General features: G+C 46.3%; 1 protein-coding gene across 1 annotated transcript in view; it reads left to right on the forward strand.

The window, feature by feature from the left end:
- Positions 1-7,320: 7,320 nt before the first annotated feature.
- Positions 7,321-19,003, forward strand: part of DNAJC6 (DnaJ heat shock protein family (Hsp40) member C6) — a 96,371-nt gene continuing 84,688 nt past the window's right edge. Inside the window, exon 1 of the mRNA XM_060231963.1 lies at positions 7,321-7,504. The gene's annotated coding sequence lies outside the window, so the exon portion shown is untranslated. The remainder of the gene's footprint in view (positions 7,505-19,003) is intronic.

Raw genomic sequence — 19,003 nt, forward strand, 5'->3', positions numbered from 1 at the left:
TGTAATTGTCGTGGGAAAAGTGGCTCTGGGGAGCAGGAGGTTTTGAGGAGAGCCCCCCAAACTGCTGTGCAGCTTCAGGGCACTGTCCCACAAAAAACCCACAAGGCCAAAAAAAAAAACATGGACCAGGGGGTCCAATTTCTGGGGCACCCAAAGCCAAACCTAACTTCACACCAGAGAATCTCTATAGGACCCAAATGCACTACATCCCTCTATCTACTCTATTAACCCTGCAGGCCTGGAACCAATATAAACCCAGTTGCCAACGTCACTGCCACACAAAACACAATCTGCCAGCTCTCCAGCCCTACCCCAAACAACACGGGGAGAGCTGGCCAAGCACAACAAGCATGCTGGCTCTGGGTCTCTCACCCAGGTGCCAGCTTCCCTGCCACAGAACACACAATCTGCAGATGCCAGCTCTCCAGCCCTGCCCCAAACAACACGGGGAGAGCTGGCCAAGCACAACAAGCATGCTGGCTCTGGGTCTCTCATCCAGGTGCCAGCTTCCCTGCCACAGAACACACAATCTACAGATGCCAGCTCTCCAGCCCTGCCCCAAATAACTCTCAAACAAGAGAAGTAGTGGACCACCACACCTAGCTCCACATCATTCTGTATCTGACACAAAGCAAGAAGCATTTTGACTTACCTTGAGTGATGGATGGTTGGCTGGTCCAGGCTCTTTTGCGTTACCCAGGGTGCACCACGAGGAGGCGAGCCAGAATTGCACCCCAAATGAGGAAGATCACTGGGAGGGCCTCAGATTGTGTGAGAGGAAGGCAACCATTCCTTCTCTTTCAGCTCAGCAACACACCAGCATCACTGTCCCATTAGAGGGACCTCAGCATTGGTATGGCTGCTGGCTGCCTGTCGTCATCACTGGCACCTCCCTCTTTCTTCCTTCTTCCCCTGAAAAAAAACCTGGGTTATCCGGGCTGGGCCTGTGGGTGCTGTTGGTTACAGTTGGGGGCTGCAATGGCCGTTTCAGTATTATTAGGCATGTGGGGATGGGGGACTGGGGAAATTTGGATCGCTTTGCAGATCTTCGTGGTCTCTGTGCTTCACACCCATGTGCGCCTGCGCCGATCCCCGAATCGGTACCTGAAAAGCCCGGGATTTTTCCACGCTCTGCGCCAATGGGCATGCACAGGCGTCCCAGTACGCATGCTCACCGGCGCCGGCATCCCGCCAGTTCCTTTCTGACTGCTGCGCTGAGAAGTTTACCTTTCGTGTTCCCCGGTCGGTGAGAATCTTTGACTTTGCCTTTCTCTTGTTATACTTAGCCCATTTATTATTTTCTTAGTGTAGATAGATAGATAAGTTAGTTAGTTAGTTAGTAAAAAAAAAAAGTTTTTCCGTGTGTGTTTGTCGGATTGCCCTTCGGGGTTCTCCTTCCCTTGTTTTCCCCCAGTTTTTTCCCCTCAGAGGTCTCTGAGTGGGTTTTTTGGTGACTACTGTCTATGGACAGTCGCTGGGGGTTTTTCAAGCGCTGTCGTGCTTGTGGAAAAAAGATCGCCCCCCCAGACGGCCGTTCCTTGTGTTTACTGTGTTTGGGAGAAGCGCATCGCATGGAGGCCTGCCCGCACTGTCTTTGCTTCTCCAAACAAACGAGAAAAAACCGAGCGGCCCGACTGTCGGCAGCGTTGACCGAATCGGCGCTTCGCCCGCAGGGATCGACGGCGACCTCGTCGGCACCGAAGACGGCGGACACCCCGGCACAGGAGCGCGCATCGGCCGATGCGGCTCTGACTCTGACTGAGTTGCCGGAAGAGCGCGGCTCCACAAAGCGTTCCCGTGAGGGTTCGGTGGACATGCCCCCTAAAAAGCGCCGAGACGACTCGGGGACCTGAGTTCCTAAGAAGGCAAAATCGAAGGAAAAGCGGAAGCGACCCCGCACTCCTTCGCCTTCGGTCGACGCTTCGGCCCCGGTGACCTCAGCACCACCGAGGAAGATCCTGGCTTCCCCGCGCCACAGCCCGCTGACTCAGCCACGTCAGTCGACCTTGGAGCATGAGCGTGAGATCGATTTGACTCAGCGATCTTCCTCTTCTGGATCGCGTCGACTCAGCGCGAGCGGGTCGGAGGTGGAGGTTTCGACACCAATAGTCCAGCCTATACCGATGAGGTCCTGAGAGAGACGAGAGGTGGAACCCCTCCCGGTACCTCGCTGCTTCCCGATACCACCGTGGGAACAGCGTAGGTGGCAACCTCCGTACGCTTATTACCCGCCATACCAGTGGTACCCAGAAGAATTCCCGGAGTGGGAACGGGAGTCAGAGTTTTCCTGCATGTCTCGGGTCTCGCACCGATCCCAGAAGGCGTCTGCATCGGTATCGATCCCCCCGGAAAGACGTATGGTCCCGCTCGAATCTCATCAAAGACCATCGCCGCCGATCCGGTCTCCCCCGAGGGAATCAACGCCGATGTTATCGGAGCACTCTGCCCACCAGGAATCCTCGTCATCGGCCTCAGACAGCGAAGCCCAGGACGTGGAGCCCTCACCGGTCTCCCAGACAGCTGAGGATCTTCCGATTTCGCCGTCGGAGGATCTGAAGTCATATGGGGACCTTGTGAGGAGAACTGCAGCCACTCTCAACCTGCCTGTGACTCAGCCAGAACCAATTGTGGACGATAATGTGTTCGATATAATGCAAAGGAACACATCCACAGCTATTGCATTGCCAGTCACCAAGGTGATCCTCCAGGCAGTCAAGGAGCCCTGGAAGAGACCATCATCCACGCCGGTCTCCTCCAAACGGTTGGACCACATGTATAGGGTCCAGGAGGCAGGAGCTGAGTTCCTCTTTACCCACCCGAGGCCAAACTCAGTGGTCGTCTCCTCCTCCTCTAAGGCATGTAAAGTCCATTCCTCTCCACCAGATAAGGAAGGGAAGAAGATCGACGGCATGGGCCGCAAAGTCTATCCAGCAGGGGCACTCGGAGTGAAGGTATCTAATTATGCAACTTGCATGGCTAGATACCAGTACTCCATGTGGGAACAACTCTCCCCTCTTCTCTCTTCCTTGAGTGAGGATAAAAAGGCTGCCACCAAGAAGTTACAGAAAGAGGGCCTTGCTGTAGCCAGGCAACAACTGGCTGCAGCAAAGTGCATGGTGGAGGCTTCGGCTAAGGCCATCACTTCCGCTGTCTGCATCTGGCGCCACTCCTGGCTTAGATCGACTGCTTTGCACCAGGATACTAAGACCTTTGTGGAGGACTTGCCGTTTGAGGGTGATGGTCTCTTCAGCACCACAACAGACACGGCGCTGCAGGAGTTTGACAAGAGTGTCAAAACCTCGAGGAACCTGGGCGTGCAGGCCACCAGGTCGAAACAATGGCATAAGCCTTGGGCCAAGAAGCCCTACCAGAAATTTTCCCCTGAGCAGCAATGGCGTCCTCGCCCCTCGCAAGCTGAGAGACCCTCCTATTCAGGCAACAACAGGAGCTGTTACGGGTCCCAACCAACGGGCAAGTCCATAGGTGCTCGCCCCCAGAAGCAGGGGCTTTGACTTTCCTCCAGCACGTGTTATCGCCCCCACTGGTGTAATATCCATCCGTCTATGCCCTTTCCTGCCTGCCTGGGAGTTGATCTCCACAGACAGGTGGGCTCTGTCCATCGTAAAAGAGGGCTACAAAATAGAGTTTGTTCAGACCCCGAATTAGTCCGTGGTAGTTACCACTCCCCCTTCCCCACCTCTGCTGGTGGAGGTGAGCAACCTCCTACAGAAACAAGCCATAGAGGAAGTTCCGTTGGAAGCCAGGATGGGAGGTTTTTACTCTCGCTACTTCCTGGTCCCCAAAAGGGACGGGGGCTTGAGGCCTATCATGGATCTTCGGAATCTGAACAAATTTATTCTGTACCAGAAGTTCAGAATGGCCACGCTGCAAACAGTCCTGCCCCTCATCAATCAAGGGGACTGGATGGTGACTCTGGACCTCAAGGATGCCTACTTCCACGTCAGCATCCATCCGGCGTTCAGGCGTTTCTTAAGGTTTGCAGTGGGTGCTCGGCACTTCCAGTTCAGAGCCCTTCCATTCGGCCTGTCTACTGCTCCTCGGGTGTTTACGAAACTGATGAGCGTTGTGGCTGCCCATCTTCGTCTTCAGGGAGTCTTCCCGTACATCGACGACTGGCTTCTTGTGGCGAAGTCGAGGGAGAGTTTATCGACGCACATTGTTATTACTCTGCGTCTTCTCGACACCCTGGGGTTACAGGTCAATCTGGAGAAATCCCATCTTACTCCATCAAGGACAGTGCAGTTCATAGGGGGTCTGCTGGATACAGACCAACACCGGGCATTTTTTCCTTCGCAGAGGACAAAAGACATTATCAGTCTGGTGCAGCTTCTCCAAAGGCAGCAGTGGGGCACAGCCCAACAGCTTCAGCGGATGCTGGGGTTGATGGCGGCGACGACAAGCGTGCTACGTTTTGCAAGACTGCGAATGAGAGGTCTTCAACTATGGTTCCTGCGCCATTTTCGTCCTCTTAGAGACTCACCTCGAAAGAGGTTCACCATCCCGCCTGCAGCCCTTCAATCACTGCAATGGTGGGAGTCGGAGAGCAACATCTGTCAGGGAGCTCCCTTCCATCTTCCGACCCCTACTGTGACTATCACTACCGATGCTTCCCTGTGGGGGGCCCACCTGGAAGATCTCTGTGTGGGAGGTCAGTGGCCACCAAGACTGGCTCGGTGTCATATAAATTATTTAGAACTGCTGGCGGTTCACTTTGCCCTTCGCTCCTTCCGCCCGCTGGTAGCGGGAAAGACGGTGGCGTTGCTTACGGACAATACCACTGCCCTGTGCTATATCAACAGGCAGGGGGGGACATTGTCTCGTCGTCTCTGTGCGTTGGCGATGGATCTCTGGATGGAGTGTCTCCAGTTCGGCATTTTTGTAAAGGCAACACATCTGCCGGGGGTCCTCAACATACAGGCGGACTCTCTCAGCAGGGGTGGGGCCTCTCCACATGAATGGGAGCTGCAGTGGCGTTTCCTGGAGCCTGTGTTCCAGCTTTGGGGGTACCCGCAGCTGGATGTCTTCGCCACAGCCGAAAACAAGAAGTGCCCTCTGTTCTGTACCAGAGGGGGAGCGGATCCAGCCTCTCTGAGAGACGGGCTCCTACTTCCTTGGGGGGGGTTGGTTCCTTTACATGGTCCCACCTCTGCCACTGCTGACGAGGGTGGTCAACAAGCTAGCACAGGAAAGGCCACGCTGCATTCTGGTGACTCCTTGGTGGCCCCGCCAGAACTGGTTCTCGATCCTGCTCCAGCTGTCAAGGGGGGGGGGTCTTCTACCGGTTCCCGGCAGAGCCGGACCTGCTGTTGGCTCAGGGCGGGCACGTGTTCCATCACAATGTACCGCATCTGAAGCTGACAGCGTGGTTCATCGACCAGTAGGTTTTTCTAACAGGGTCCAGCAAGTCCTCTTGAGCAGTGGGAAGCCATCCACACGTGCTTCTTATGGAAGGAAGTGGAGGAAGTTTAGTAAGTTTTTGGCTGACTCTCCTGTGCCGCCTGGCAGTGTGGGGCTCTCGGCAATTTTTGAATTTTTATTGGCCTTAGTGGATGAGGGTCTGGTTTTCTCCTCCATCAAGGTCTATCTGGCAGCTATTTCTGCTTTTCATGATTCGGTGGAGGGGTACTCTGTTTTTGCTCACCCTCAGCCTAAAAGGTTCCTGAAAGGGTTGTTCAGGCTACATCCACCCTCGAGGTCCCCCCCACAATTGTGGGACTTGACTCTAGTTTTGGACAAGCTGACTCGTCGTCCATTTGAACCTATGGCAACGTGTTCCCTACAACTTCTGTCATGGAAGACTGCATTTCTAGTTGCCATCACATCAGCACGTCGTGTGGGGGAGCTCACGGCGATGCGTTGTGACTATCCTTACCTCGCTTTTCGAGAAGCTGGGGTTTCCCTAGCTCCGGACATTACTTTTCTTCCCAAGGTGGTCTCTCAGTTCCACCTTAATTTAGAAGTTTGGTTACCTACGTTTCACCCTAGCCCTTCCTCGGACGTGGAACGTAGATTTCTAGGCCAACATACTGTTTAATTTCTCCTAGATTTCTTACAGTAAATTTGGACCTTAGAGTATCAATGGTAGCATTCATTACCTTGGCAGATTTGCATATCACCGCCAAATCATCCACAAAAATTAGGATGGTGCATTGTTGCTCCCCCTTCCCCTTGGTAAACACACAGGGGTCTGCAACTGAGACTCTGAGATGGAAAGCCAAAAGCTTGAAAACATTTATCCCTTTCATGCTTTAGTGAACAAAGATTTTTTGGGGGGGGGGGGGGCATTTTGTAAGTCTCCAGAAGCCTAACATTAAAATTATGCCCCATTTATGGTACAAGAACAAGAGTTAGTTTTCATATTAGTGCACATGGTTTTAACACAGAGGGATAATTGTGCTGCTGTTTGCTTTTTAACATTTTTTGTGGTCAGTCTTGTATATACCTCCCAATATAGATACTGGAACAAATCTGGCATTGGTGCAGTCATCCACACATTATGGAGTCCATGTATGTTCTTAAGGCTTAATAAGAATGAACAAAGGAAGGGTCCAGACCAAATGTACCTCCCACAAGCACACAAGTGAGTTCTAAAGGCTCTCCTGTTTATCCCTCAGCAGCTGGTATTCAGGGGCATACTGCTTCTGAACATGGAGGCTCTATTTAGTCATCTCAGCTAATAACTTTTGATAAGCATAGTATCCTCCACAGGTGTGCCTCAAAGTCAACACTGCAAGATCTGGGCAAATAACCTAAGTAATAAATGGAAGTTTCTTCTGGAAAGGCATGACCATCCCCTCCCCCCCACTGACATCTGCAGGAATACTCTAGACCACTTTCTAATAAAGCCACACTGATTTTATATTGCAAATGCTGGCAGAATAGTCTAAGATAAAATATGCTTTTTATATTGTTTTTCTTATGTTAGTGAATCTATTTCAAATACACTGGAGGGGCGGTGGCATTTTTTTATACTCCGGAAGGAGTAGTGTCATTCCTAAAAATGGAAATGAAATAGTTCTACACCACAGATTCTGGATTGCATGCTAGAAGCCAGCAAGATAGTCTTTCTGCAAATAATTTCTTCTAGCTTCCTTCCTTTATCCTATTTTCTTGAAATTAGCATATGTGTCTGGATTTGTTTTTTAAATACCCAGTAAATAAGTATGGTATTAATAGAAATGAACTGAGAGAAATCCTTTTGACTCCAGATCCTACTCCATGCCAGATTTTATTAAATATATTATGTCTACTTACATCTTCAGCCTTCCTCTGATTTTCTGTAATCTAAACTATAACGGAGTGCAGTGCCTTTCCTAAACATTATCACATACTAGTGTCCCGGTCTGAGGAAGGTGGCTTTGGTGACCTATGACAGGCTATGAATGACAAATCAAAAGTCAGCGTTTCAGAAATCAGCTGGTTTTTTTCCTGCTGAGCTGCAGCAAGGGGAGGAAGGGGAGAATGAAAGAATCTGAAAATAAAGGTAAGGAATTGATTCCTGGAAACATGTACAATGCTTACAAAGAGATGATGTCTAATAAATATCTGGGGCACTGTTTACAGTCTGTTTTGCTGAGTAACCATTTTAAAATTGTATCTTAGCATCCTGCATCTTGAAGGCAAAGAAGGCTTGTTTAAAAATAAATGCAGTTATATAATATGCTGAGGGATAGCTCTTGCACTAAAATCTTTTCTTGGCATCAAAATGTTTTGTGTTTGCTATTCAGTGCACAAATTAGAATGTTGAATTAACAAGTTCTTAGCTGTGAATTAAATATATGTTGCTATGTGACTGGTAAAACAGGGCTTTGCTGTGTGCCTATTAGCACAGCAAGACTTACTTCAAATGTGAAAATATATATTTAATGTTGTGTTATCTGGTGATATTAATGTCAACAAGAAATAATGAAATGAATCCAAGTTAAAATATTAACACTTGTGTGTGATCAGCAGTCACACACCTTCCTTTTGAAAGGGGAAGAAACATATTAAACCATCTGATCATTCAGGATATATGCATCAAGCTGACCTTCATTACTGTATCAAGATGATCAAATACCTTTTCATCTTTGGAGGGGAAACCCACTTCTAAATTCCAATGATGTGTCATTTCATATTTATGTTAAACTATTTGTGTTTTAATAACTAAACTAGCAAAGCCAATACTGTCCAAAGGAGTGAAGTAACAACACTTAAACTGTGTGCTTATCTCAATGTTGCTGATGTGGAGATGAGTTTTTACCTCCTTATTAGTCTCCATTGTAGATAGGATATTTTAAAGGAGTTTTTAAAAATGAAATATTTCCCTCCCCCACGTGCCTCTTGATTTCTACAAATTTTGTACACCTGGCAAAGGGGATGATTTGACCAGGGGGAAGCTGATGCTGAACTTGGGTTGAGGAAGGCCTCCATCTTCAGATGTATTTTAGAGGGAGGGAGCTGTATGTCTCTCAGGTATAGCTTCATTTGTGAGGAAAACCTTTTTCTATCAGTTTGTGTAATATAGATGCTACCGATAGGAGCTTCAAGACAATGCAGGGATACTCTATATTTAGATAGCTGTGACAGCATCTGTTTCTTTCTGAACCAGGAAATGCTAACAGTTGATATGTGCACCAGTTTCCAATCTCTTTAACCTTTAAGGAGGAATCATGTTTTGCCCTTGAAACTCTTTTTTGTTTTTTAACTGCATGCCAGTGGTAGTATAAGCACTCTCATTTAATTGCAGGCTGAACTAATCTGTAGCACATACAGCTTTACTTTGCTCCTGATTAATCCTCAAGAGTAGGAAAAAGGCCTAGGCCTGAAGCTTGTATGTGTGTGGCTTCATTCACTCTGATTTTTGGTCTTTTTTGAGCAGAGTTATTGTGGAGTTGGGCATTTTAAAATAAATGCATATATCCTAACAAAATCTATTATTAGACTCCAATCTAGTATTCCTTGAAAATTAAATAGCTGTATTTTATAGATGAGTGAATTGTGTGAAGAACTACTGTAGAAATGACTGGGGGTTAAAATACTCAGTATCTGAGCCTGTGCAGCTGGCATAACGTAACAGTAACCTGGCCAGTCTGTACATTCAGCAGAATCAAATGGTAAATTTTTTTCTAGACTGTACCGTCTCAGGTTGTGGCCAGAAGTTGCATGTTTGAATGGTGCTCTGCAAAACAAACTATCCTTGCAATGCTAGATTTTTGACCCTTTAGCCATGGCACATTAATTTTGTATACGCCATGACTTTTATCAGCTAGGGGAAGCACTCGTGTAATTTCCTGCCTGTAGTTCTAAGTGATAATCCAGGAATTATTTACAACTGCTTCTGCTGAATATATATTCTGGCCTTAATACTCTGATCGGAGTATTAGCAATTGTTCCTGACTAAGTCACACTAGATCACCCTGCTCCATTGCATATCACTCACTCACCTGTAGTGTTACCAACCTTGTCTTGGGAAATTCCTGATGGTTTCAGAGCAATGAGCAATAAGAGGGAGATCCACAGAACAGGCAACTACAAGAGCAACCATGAATAATTAACTAAACCTAAATGAATTAACCCTCAATCTTATACAATTTCAACCTGTGATGCCGAAAAAAGTTAAATGTCAAAGTTATAGAAGATTACCTCTAAGTATCATAGATTATAATTCCTCTATTGTGGTGGCCAAATGGAGTGCTCCCAACAAACCATTGACCCATCATGCGTCAGGCACCACCTCTGGGTTCCCATTTGTTGACTGCCGGCTTGGGAACACTGAACAAACTGACAAAACAGTTTTTTCTAAAAAGTCTCTTTCCTTTTGAACTGAATTCAACCTAAATCTCTGTTTCTTAAATGTAAAGATCACACTCTCTCATTGAAAGGCAATCTTTTTCTGTCTTAATTTTTCTGTCAGGAAGGTACAGTCTTTTATGTAACAATAGGAATAAGGCCCATTGTGAAGAAAAATACAATGGGCTCTAGAAAGAGGCTCTGGATGAGTGCCCCTGTGAGGAACCAATCAGGGTAACCACTATAAATTTTTCCTGCCACCTTCCCCCAGTACCTCAGGCACACACACATGAAGTCCTGTCAGAAATTAAACTAGGCACCAGACGTTTTAAAATGTAACACCAAAAAGTATATTTATTGATTTACAAAGCCAAGGAAGGGAGAAATAATGTTAATTAATTTGATTATAAACAAATCAATTGGTAGGCAGACTGTTTACTGAAAATACAATCTTTGCTCACCAGAATCTAGTCTCACACTTCCTGGGCTCTAGAAAGAGGCTCTGGGTGAGTGCCCCCCACCCTTGCTGTCTTCCCACCCACTCAAGTTAAGGCATTCACTCCTCCCCCCTGCAGGGGAGCTAGTGTCTGTCATCAGGAGAGCAGTTGTAATTCTGAGTGATCTCCAGCCCTCACCTGGAGATTGTCAACAGGGCTTCCTGGGAGGAAATGGCTGGTTTGGATGGTGGAGTCTATCACATTGTACATGTCTGCGGTCCCATCCCTCCTTAAACCCATCCTCTCCAGGCTCCACCCCTCAGGGATTTCCCAGCCTGGAGTTGGTAACTGCTAAGTCATAATGGCTGTCATAGGGGTATTGCTGCTGAACAGGAGCAAGAATCCAGGCTTAGTCAAGTCATGGCAGTCGGAAGAATAATTTGGGGAGGTGCAGGGGAGCATGATGACAGTCACATAGACACTGAAGCTCAGCATTCCTTTTGTTTGCAGTGCATTGCTGCCACTTTTTCCTGTCATATTCACCCTTGGGGCATTTAGCATTAACATGAGCTTGTGGCATGATCTGGTGGAGAGGTAGTTTGGTGTAGTGGTTAAGTGCGGACTCTTATCTGGGAGAACTGGGTTTGATTCCCCACTCCTCCACTTGCACCTGCTAGCATGGCCTTGGGTCAGCCATAGCTCTGGCAGAGGTTGTCCTTGAAAGGGCAGCTGCTGTGAGAGCCCTCTCCAGCCCCACCCACCTCACAGGGTGTCTGTTGTGGGGGAGGAAGGTAAAGGAGATTGTGAGCCACTCTGAGACTCTTCGGAGTGAAGGGCGGGATATAAATCCAATATCATCTTCTTCTTTTTTTTTGGCTTGGCATGGTTGTGTTATGGTATACCATAGAGTAGGGGAATTGCTCTGACTTCAACTTTTCATCTCTCTGCAGCCTCTACTTAGGAAAAGTACAGTCTGTCTCCATAGTGGGAGGAAGCAAGCAACCTCAGCAGGGTATAATGATACAGAATCCACCCTGCAAAGCAGCCATTTTCTCCAAGGGAGCCTACCATTGCCATCTGTAGAGGAGTTGTAATTCCAATGCCACTGGGTGGCATCAAATCACCCAGAAGGTGCTGCCAGGCATATGGTAGCCAACCTCCAGGTGGAGCCTGAAGATCTCCTGGGATTAAAACTAAACTCCAGATAATAGATCTCTCTCCCCATCCTGGAGACAATGACTGCTTTGGAGGGTGGACTGTATGCCATTCTATTTATCTGAAGCCTCTCCCTTTACTGACAAAAACAGCTTGGGTTGCCTAGCAACAGTCTCTGGCTAGCACTTCCCAGGCGGCATACATGGCCTCTTAGGAAACACTCCCAATGGGGCCTGGCCTCCCTAGCTATTTCTATGGCCTTTGGAGGCTGTGTGTGCTGGGAGGGTTTTTGTGAGGCCGCAGTAGCTTTGCAGCCCTTTCTGAGACCTCTTGACAGAGAGGACACAGAGAAGAGTTGAAGATGTGGCTGTTTCTGAGGTAAGACTGCTTTTGGCAGTTTGTTCAACATTCCTGGGCCTGCAGTAGGTGGGGACAGGGGAGTCAGCCATTGAGAGGCTAGAGATAGTGACCGATGTGTGATGGGCCAATAGTTTGTTCCTGCACATATTAGCCAATGGCTACACTTGATTTGGTCACAACCACAATAGAATTATTATTATAGATTTTCTTGACCTATTCAGACCTATAAATCTTTCTAATTTTTTAACTTTCTTTTTCATTTCCTCTTTAATCTTATGAAGTCTTTCATCCAGTCTTTTCTCAAAAGGTTCTGTTTACTTTCCAAGATTTTTCATTTTAGTTCTCATTTGTTCAAATAAATTTTGAATCATATCTGATGTAACCATTTTCTCCACAGGTAAATCTATAGAAGCAGCCCCATGGCACAGAGTGGTAAAGCTGCAGTACTGCAGTCTGAACTCTCTGTGCATGACCTGAGTTCTATCCCAGAGGAAGTTGGGTACAGGTAGCTGGCTCAAGGTTGACTCAGGCTTCCATCCTTCCGAGGTCGGTAAAATGAGTACCCAGCTTGCTGGGAGGGAAGTATAGATGACTGGGGAAGGCAATGGCAAAGCACCCCGTAAAAAGTCTGCCATGAAAACGTCATGATGCGACATCACCCCAGAGTCAGAAATGACTGGTGCTTGAACAAGGGACTGCCTTTACCATTTTTAAAAAAATCTATAGAACCTTCCCTGTCTGGATTTTTTCTGGTTCTCATGGAATACAATCCAAAAGTAAATAAATCTTACAAAGTCTTTACAGAACAGGAACTTTCACTTGTAACTTTCAACAGGTTTGTATCACATCCCATAGCAACTTGAATTGTAAGCTTGTCCTCTGTTATGTAAAAGCACTCCAACTCCACACAGTCTTTTAGAATGAACAAGAGAAATCAAGCACTTTAGCTTCTAGCTCAGCAGCTTTATATCACATCTCCATAGCAATGGAGGCTACAGTCTGAGTCATATGTTTATGTTCTGTTATGTAAAACTTTCCAATTGCACACAATTTTTTAATGTAAACAAAAAGCAACCCCACAGCAGTCTGATATTCTTAATTTAATTGCATATACAGGAGTATGTGCAGTTTATCTCCAGATCTCCCTTTGCCAGTTGGTCTCCCCTTCCTGGCTACTATGTATCTCCATATCTTTGGAGACATCAGCCCACCATGACACCTCATCAGAAACCCTCTAGCTTGGGTTATTTTGGAGTCCATAGGCAGCAAGTTAAGTACGAAGCATATGTGCCTCACTCAGGAGGAGGATGGAGCACAAATATTTAATACCTGAGACACTTCGGTGAGAAGGGCGGGATATAAGTCCACTAAATAAATAAATAAATACCTGAAGTAAGGCCCATTTCGAAGAAAAATACAATGGGCTCTAGAAGGAGGCTCTGGGCGAGTGCCCCCTCACCCTTTCTGTCTTCCCACCCACTCAAATGAAGGCATTCACTCCCCCCCACACACACCTCAAGGGAAGCTGATCTGTGCCATCTGGGGAGCAGTTGTAATTCTGAGTGATCGCCAGCCCTCACCTGGAGATTGGCAACAGTGGTCCCTTAGAAGGAAATGGTGTACCTGTCTGAGGTCCCATCCCTCCTCAAACCTCACCCTCTCCAGGCCCCACACCTTAAATCTCCCAAGAATTTCCCAAGCTGGCAACCTTATCTCCTTCCCTTTATCTGCCCCCTCTGACTTCAGGTTTCCATTGCCTTCCCCCTCCCTGCAGCCTCTACATAGGAAAAGGACGGTCTTTCTCCACAATGTGTGTGTGGGGGGATCTAAAACAGCTTACATCATTCCCCTCTCTCCCCTTTGATCTGCACAACAACCCTGTGAGGTAGGTTAGGCTAAATATCCGAAATCATCAAGTAAGCTTCCACAGCCAGAACATGCGTCTGGCAACCTGCCCTGAAGCCCCAACTTTTATGCCACACCTGCTGCCATGGGAGCAGTGCCAGCCCGTGGGTCCATGGTGCCCTAGGCAGGCGCCTCCCTCGCCACCCCCATGCTGCGCCATGCTCCATCCCACCCCTCCCCCGTGCTGCGCCAAGCTGAAGTGCCCACCCGCTACCTCCTCCCCTCTTCCCTTCCATTGCTGCCCGTTTAATCGCTGTGCTAGGGCCCTGCAAGCCCTGATGCAGCGTGTATCTTATCTTTAGAAGCTCGCAGGGCCCTGGCGCAGCACTGTGATTGCACACGTGGCAAAGGAAGGTGACGGGAAGGGAAGGGACAGGAAGGGGGGAGGGGACAGGTGCCGTGCCTCAGTGTGACATGGGGTGGGTGGGATGGAGTGCTGTGAGGCCCCTGTGCAGCATGATGTGATTGCACAGGCCGGCGAGCAGCAACGGGAAGGGAAGGGAGAAGGGGGGCGGGTGGGGTCACGCCTTGGCATGGCACAGAGGGGACAGGTTGGATGTAGCGTGGTGGAGAAGGGAAAGGAGAGACGGGGGCAGAGGAGGCAAACAAACTAGGTGCTTGCCTGGGGCACTGGGAGGGGGGAGCCCAATTTGGTGCCCCCACCCTCCCGGTGCCCTAGGCAGCTGTCTAGTTTGCCTAGTGGGTGAGCCGGCCCTGCATGAGGGGCTGCTGCTAAACAGTAGCAAGCAGCCAGGCTTAGGGTAGCCAACCCCCAAGTGAAGCCTAAAGATCTCCTGGGATCACAACTGAATTCCAGATAACAGATCTCTCTCCCCATCCTGGAGAAAATAACTGCTCTGGCTAGGACTTCCTGGGGGCAGCCATCAGCTCTAAAGAAATACTCCCAGCAGGGCCTGGCCTCCCTGGCTATTTCTGTGACCTTTGGAGGCTGTGTGTGCTGGGATGGCTTTTGTGAGACCGCAGTAGCTCTGCAGCCCTTTCTGAGGCTAGTTCACAGAGAGGGCACAGAGAAGAGTTGGAAATGTGGCTGTTTCTGAGTTAAGACAACTTTTGACAGTTTGTTCAACATTCCTGGGCCTGCAGTAGGTGGGGGCAGGGGAGTCAACCAATGGGAGAGGCCAAAGACGGTGACCGGCGTGTGATGGGCCAATAGTGTGCTTCCACAGTAACTGCCAGAACTAATGTTGGTTGTGTTTTACTGACAGAATCAGCTTCACTGGCTAGCAACAGTCACTCGGGCAGGAGAGAGGCGCTGACTCAACCAATAGCATGCAAGTACTCCTGATTGATAGTTTGACAGGCCAAAGGCTGATACCCCACAGTTCTACCGTGCCTCAACCAATCAGGATGGTCAGATTTGCCACTAGGACAGGAGAATTATTACTAAAAGATGCTATATGGTGAAATGCACAGCAACAATGATTAGGAAAAGAACAGGCCCATACTGCATTATCTTTTGCCCTCCCCAAAAGTGGCAGTGCATCATCCTGCATCTCAGTGCTCATGCAGTTTGTATTGAAGTGCAAAACATAAAAGTGAGATGGGGCCTCAGAAAAAAAGCATGACACAGTTTCACTTCAAAGCAAGGACGATGTTGCAACAGCTAGAGGGATAGGACCATGTCTGACACAGGGATGCTGCTGTGGTTTTACAGCCTAAAATGGGTGATTTAAAAATGCTTTGAGGGTCTGATCAGTCCACTGTTGTTTTCCCCCTGCACCTTTTCAAGCAGTAAAACAACTACAGGGAAATGTAGATGCTTCTTCACTTGAAAAGGTGCAGTTGGGACGGGGGGCGGGGGGGGAGTCCCACTATGGTGATTAGGCCCTCTTGGCATTTTTAAATCACCTGTTTTAGGCTTTGAAATGGTGGCAGTATCTTCATTCTTTTTAATAAACATATAATCTTTTTGTACATTACAATATTACAAGAAAGGTCCATCCAATGAGCACCCAGGTATAGGTTCATTTTGACAAACAACTGAAATAGAAGTATTCCTATTTCCTTCAGGGTTATCAGCCTCTTGTTATAATTAAATGTTAATGCTCTCTGCAAAATCTATTTTCTTCAAGATCTCCCATCCTAGAATGAACCATGGTAATTACAATGAGATACAACACAAAGCTGAATGGAAGTGGATAATTCTTAAATTTTTTAAATGACTGGCTTAAGCTCCTAATATAAATATAAACAAGTGGTACTGAGTGGTAATTTCTTAATAACAATTAACAATATCTTAAAAATTAGTCATTTAGAAATTTAAGAATTACCCACTTCCATTCAGCTTTGTGCTGTATCTTCTTGTAATTACCATGGTTCATTCCAGAATGAGAGATCTTGAAGGAAATACAGATGTTGCAGAGAGCATTAAGACTAAAATCATATGCACACTTACCAAGGAGAAAGCCTCTTTTTTTTGCCATCAAGTCACAGCTGACTAATGGCAACCCTGTGGGGTTTTCAAGGCCAAAGACTGAGCTGGTTTGCCATTGCCTGTCTCTGCATCACAGGCCTGGACTTCCTTGGAGTCATTCTATCCAAATACCAACCAGGGCTGACCCTGCTTACCTTCTGGGATCTGATTAAATCAGGCTAGTCTGGGCTATCCAGGTCAGGGATTTATTTACCAATAAATACATCCATGATCCATCCATGTGTCTGCAATTGTTCACATTTATTTGGGAGAAACACAATTGAATTTGAGGCTCTTACTTCTGAGTAACCACACACAGAATTGGCTTGCACGTGTACATTTGTGATGTGTTTTGTGCTGTGCTGCAAGCAATTCTAGAGTCAACTGTCATCAACACTGCTTCATTTGGTTCGTTTATTCTGCCCAAGTCACCTGCAGTCCATTTGTGTACTCAATATGCCTCAGCAAAAGTCTTGGAAACAAATCCTACAATACAATAAGCCAGTGTAGATACTCTAGCATACTGAAAAAACACTGTCTTGAAGAGTCACCTTAAAAGATTGCTGTAGGACATTTAAAAAAACAACAACCCAACCTTGAAATTCTGTCATGCACCAGATGGCAATGTTGCCCCTGATCCATCCAACTGTGTAGCTTTCAGTGCTATCCTATGCACAGTTCCACTCTTCCAAATCCACTAAAGTCAATGGTCTTAAAAGGCTGTAACTATCCAGGACCGCCTGCTAATCTGATAAAATCCCCGGAGTTTGTGCTCCTTAAGTATTTTCTGCAGGATATTTTAATTTGGCTTTAACTATTTGAATAGAAAAATGCCACTGTTTGAGATAATGTCTTTAAAATCATTTAATTAAATGTATCTTCCTACTGATTGCTAGAGATGGGGAAATCCCAGTATGGTTTAGAACGGCATCTGCAGGGAATTGTGCTCTGTGTTCACAGGCTACCCACTGCAGATAGAAGAAAAAAGGATGCTGTTACCATGTTTATTGTATCTTTTTTGTATAGAACACACTCCATTCATTTTCACTGGCTTTAAACAGAGGATGTAGAAAATGACCAGGTGGAATTTCTCTGAATGGAAGACATTCCTCCCTACCTCTTTGTTCAATCTGCAACAAAGAATGTAATCAAAATATTTCATTTTGGTTTTGCCTAACTGTTAAAAGTTGTGAAACAAGGCTCCATTCAACATGATTTTTTCTCTGTAACAAGATAAGAACAAAATATGACAGCCCAAGAGGAAAAATTGTAGAAAGTATATGGGTCAGGGTAATATGGGGAAATTTACCAAAGAAGCATGGTCATAAACTCTGCATATGCACCAGCTTCTAAAACATTAACTAGAGGGTCATATATATATGTCCACCCATGTGCATAAACATATCTCCTGTAGGATGTTCAGACTCCACCCAGAAGCTTTCCCAAGTTTGCAACATTATTTGGGGATTTGGCAGAAGTATTTTTTTTTAAGTTGCCATTTCTGCATACACAGTATTCCTGTTTGACTATCTGTTTAAAGAATTTTCACATTAAATCTTCATATAACTTCCAGAAGTCATTTCAAAGTTTGAATGAACCATGAGGGAATTTTGTGGGAGCAGCTAAGAGCCACTCTCTGAAAAGAGATTCAAGTGTTGTATATATGTGTGGGGGGGGTGGGGGGATGACTGCACCTGGCTCCTCTGGATTGCAGCTGCAATTTAAAGATGCAGTCCCCAGAATCAGGCTTTTTCCTCTGTTGTGTGTGTTATCAATGGTTATTTCCAACATGGTCTCCCCCTCCCTTTTAATTCCCCCCTGCTTTCTATTTTACTCCTTAAAATCAGAGAAAAACCATTTGGCTTTTGGGTGGATTTAATCATGCTTTAGAGATTTGTCTTTTCATCATAGTCAGCATTTCTTTTAAGTAGAGTTGCCAACCTCTAGGTGACGCATGGAGCTTGCCCATTATTACAGCTGTTCTCTAGATGACAGAGATCAGTTCCTCTGGAGAAAATGGCTGCTTTGGAGGGTTGACTCTATGGCATTGTATCCTAATGAGGTCTCTCCTTAGCTCTGCCCCCAGAATCTCCAGATATTTCCTAATCCAGAGCTGGCAACCACAATATTATAAGTATATCATGGGCATCACCCCATATTATGTTTTTAGACATATACTTAAGGTATTAGAAGGCTCTTAATTATTAAAATATTTTATATCCTGCCTTTTTCCAAAAACTCAAGATGGTTTACAAGAAGTCAACAAAATAATAAAATCACAGAACATATCAACCACTTATCCACAAATATATAGTCTGAATAAACTATTTTTATAATTTTTATCATTTTTAAAAAATAATTCTAATGATGTCCTCAGCATAATTCACTATACCAGCAACCTCAGCTAAAGACCCTCTGATCTTGTATACCTTCCTAATGGTAGGCAGTGATAGTAACTTCCAGATGTGTTCCTATTGGCTATTCTTTAACATAAGTCCAATGACCAACAAGACCACAGAGGAGAAATGTACAGAACTGTGAAAGGACACTGTAAGTAGAAGCTGACCAGAAAAACCTCATTGAAACTCAGATTTATAGAAATAGATGCAATTCATCAGATGCAGAAATACGTATATACTGTAAACACTGCAAATGTGTGCTTTCAAGTATGGGTATCATACTGGTATACTTATCAAGGCTGGCTGCAGTATCTTCTCAAGTAACATCATCAGCTGTGATCCAGTCCTGTGTAGTTTTTAGATGGTGGTTAATTGTCATGTAGCTGCACCTCTAAAATCTTTGATCAACAAGTTGTTAAACTGGCAATTAAATTAACAGAGAAAGGATTGTTTCATCTTCTGTGTAACTATTACACACACAAAGGCAGCCTGTGTTTTACTGTTTTCACTAAGGGCAACTT

Source organism: Heteronotia binoei, chromosome 2 (assembly GCF_032191835.1).
Source record: "Heteronotia binoei isolate CCM8104 ecotype False Entrance Well chromosome 2, APGP_CSIRO_Hbin_v1, whole genome shotgun sequence".
NCBI lineage: Eukaryota > Metazoa > Chordata > Lepidosauria > Squamata > Gekkonidae > Heteronotia > Heteronotia binoei.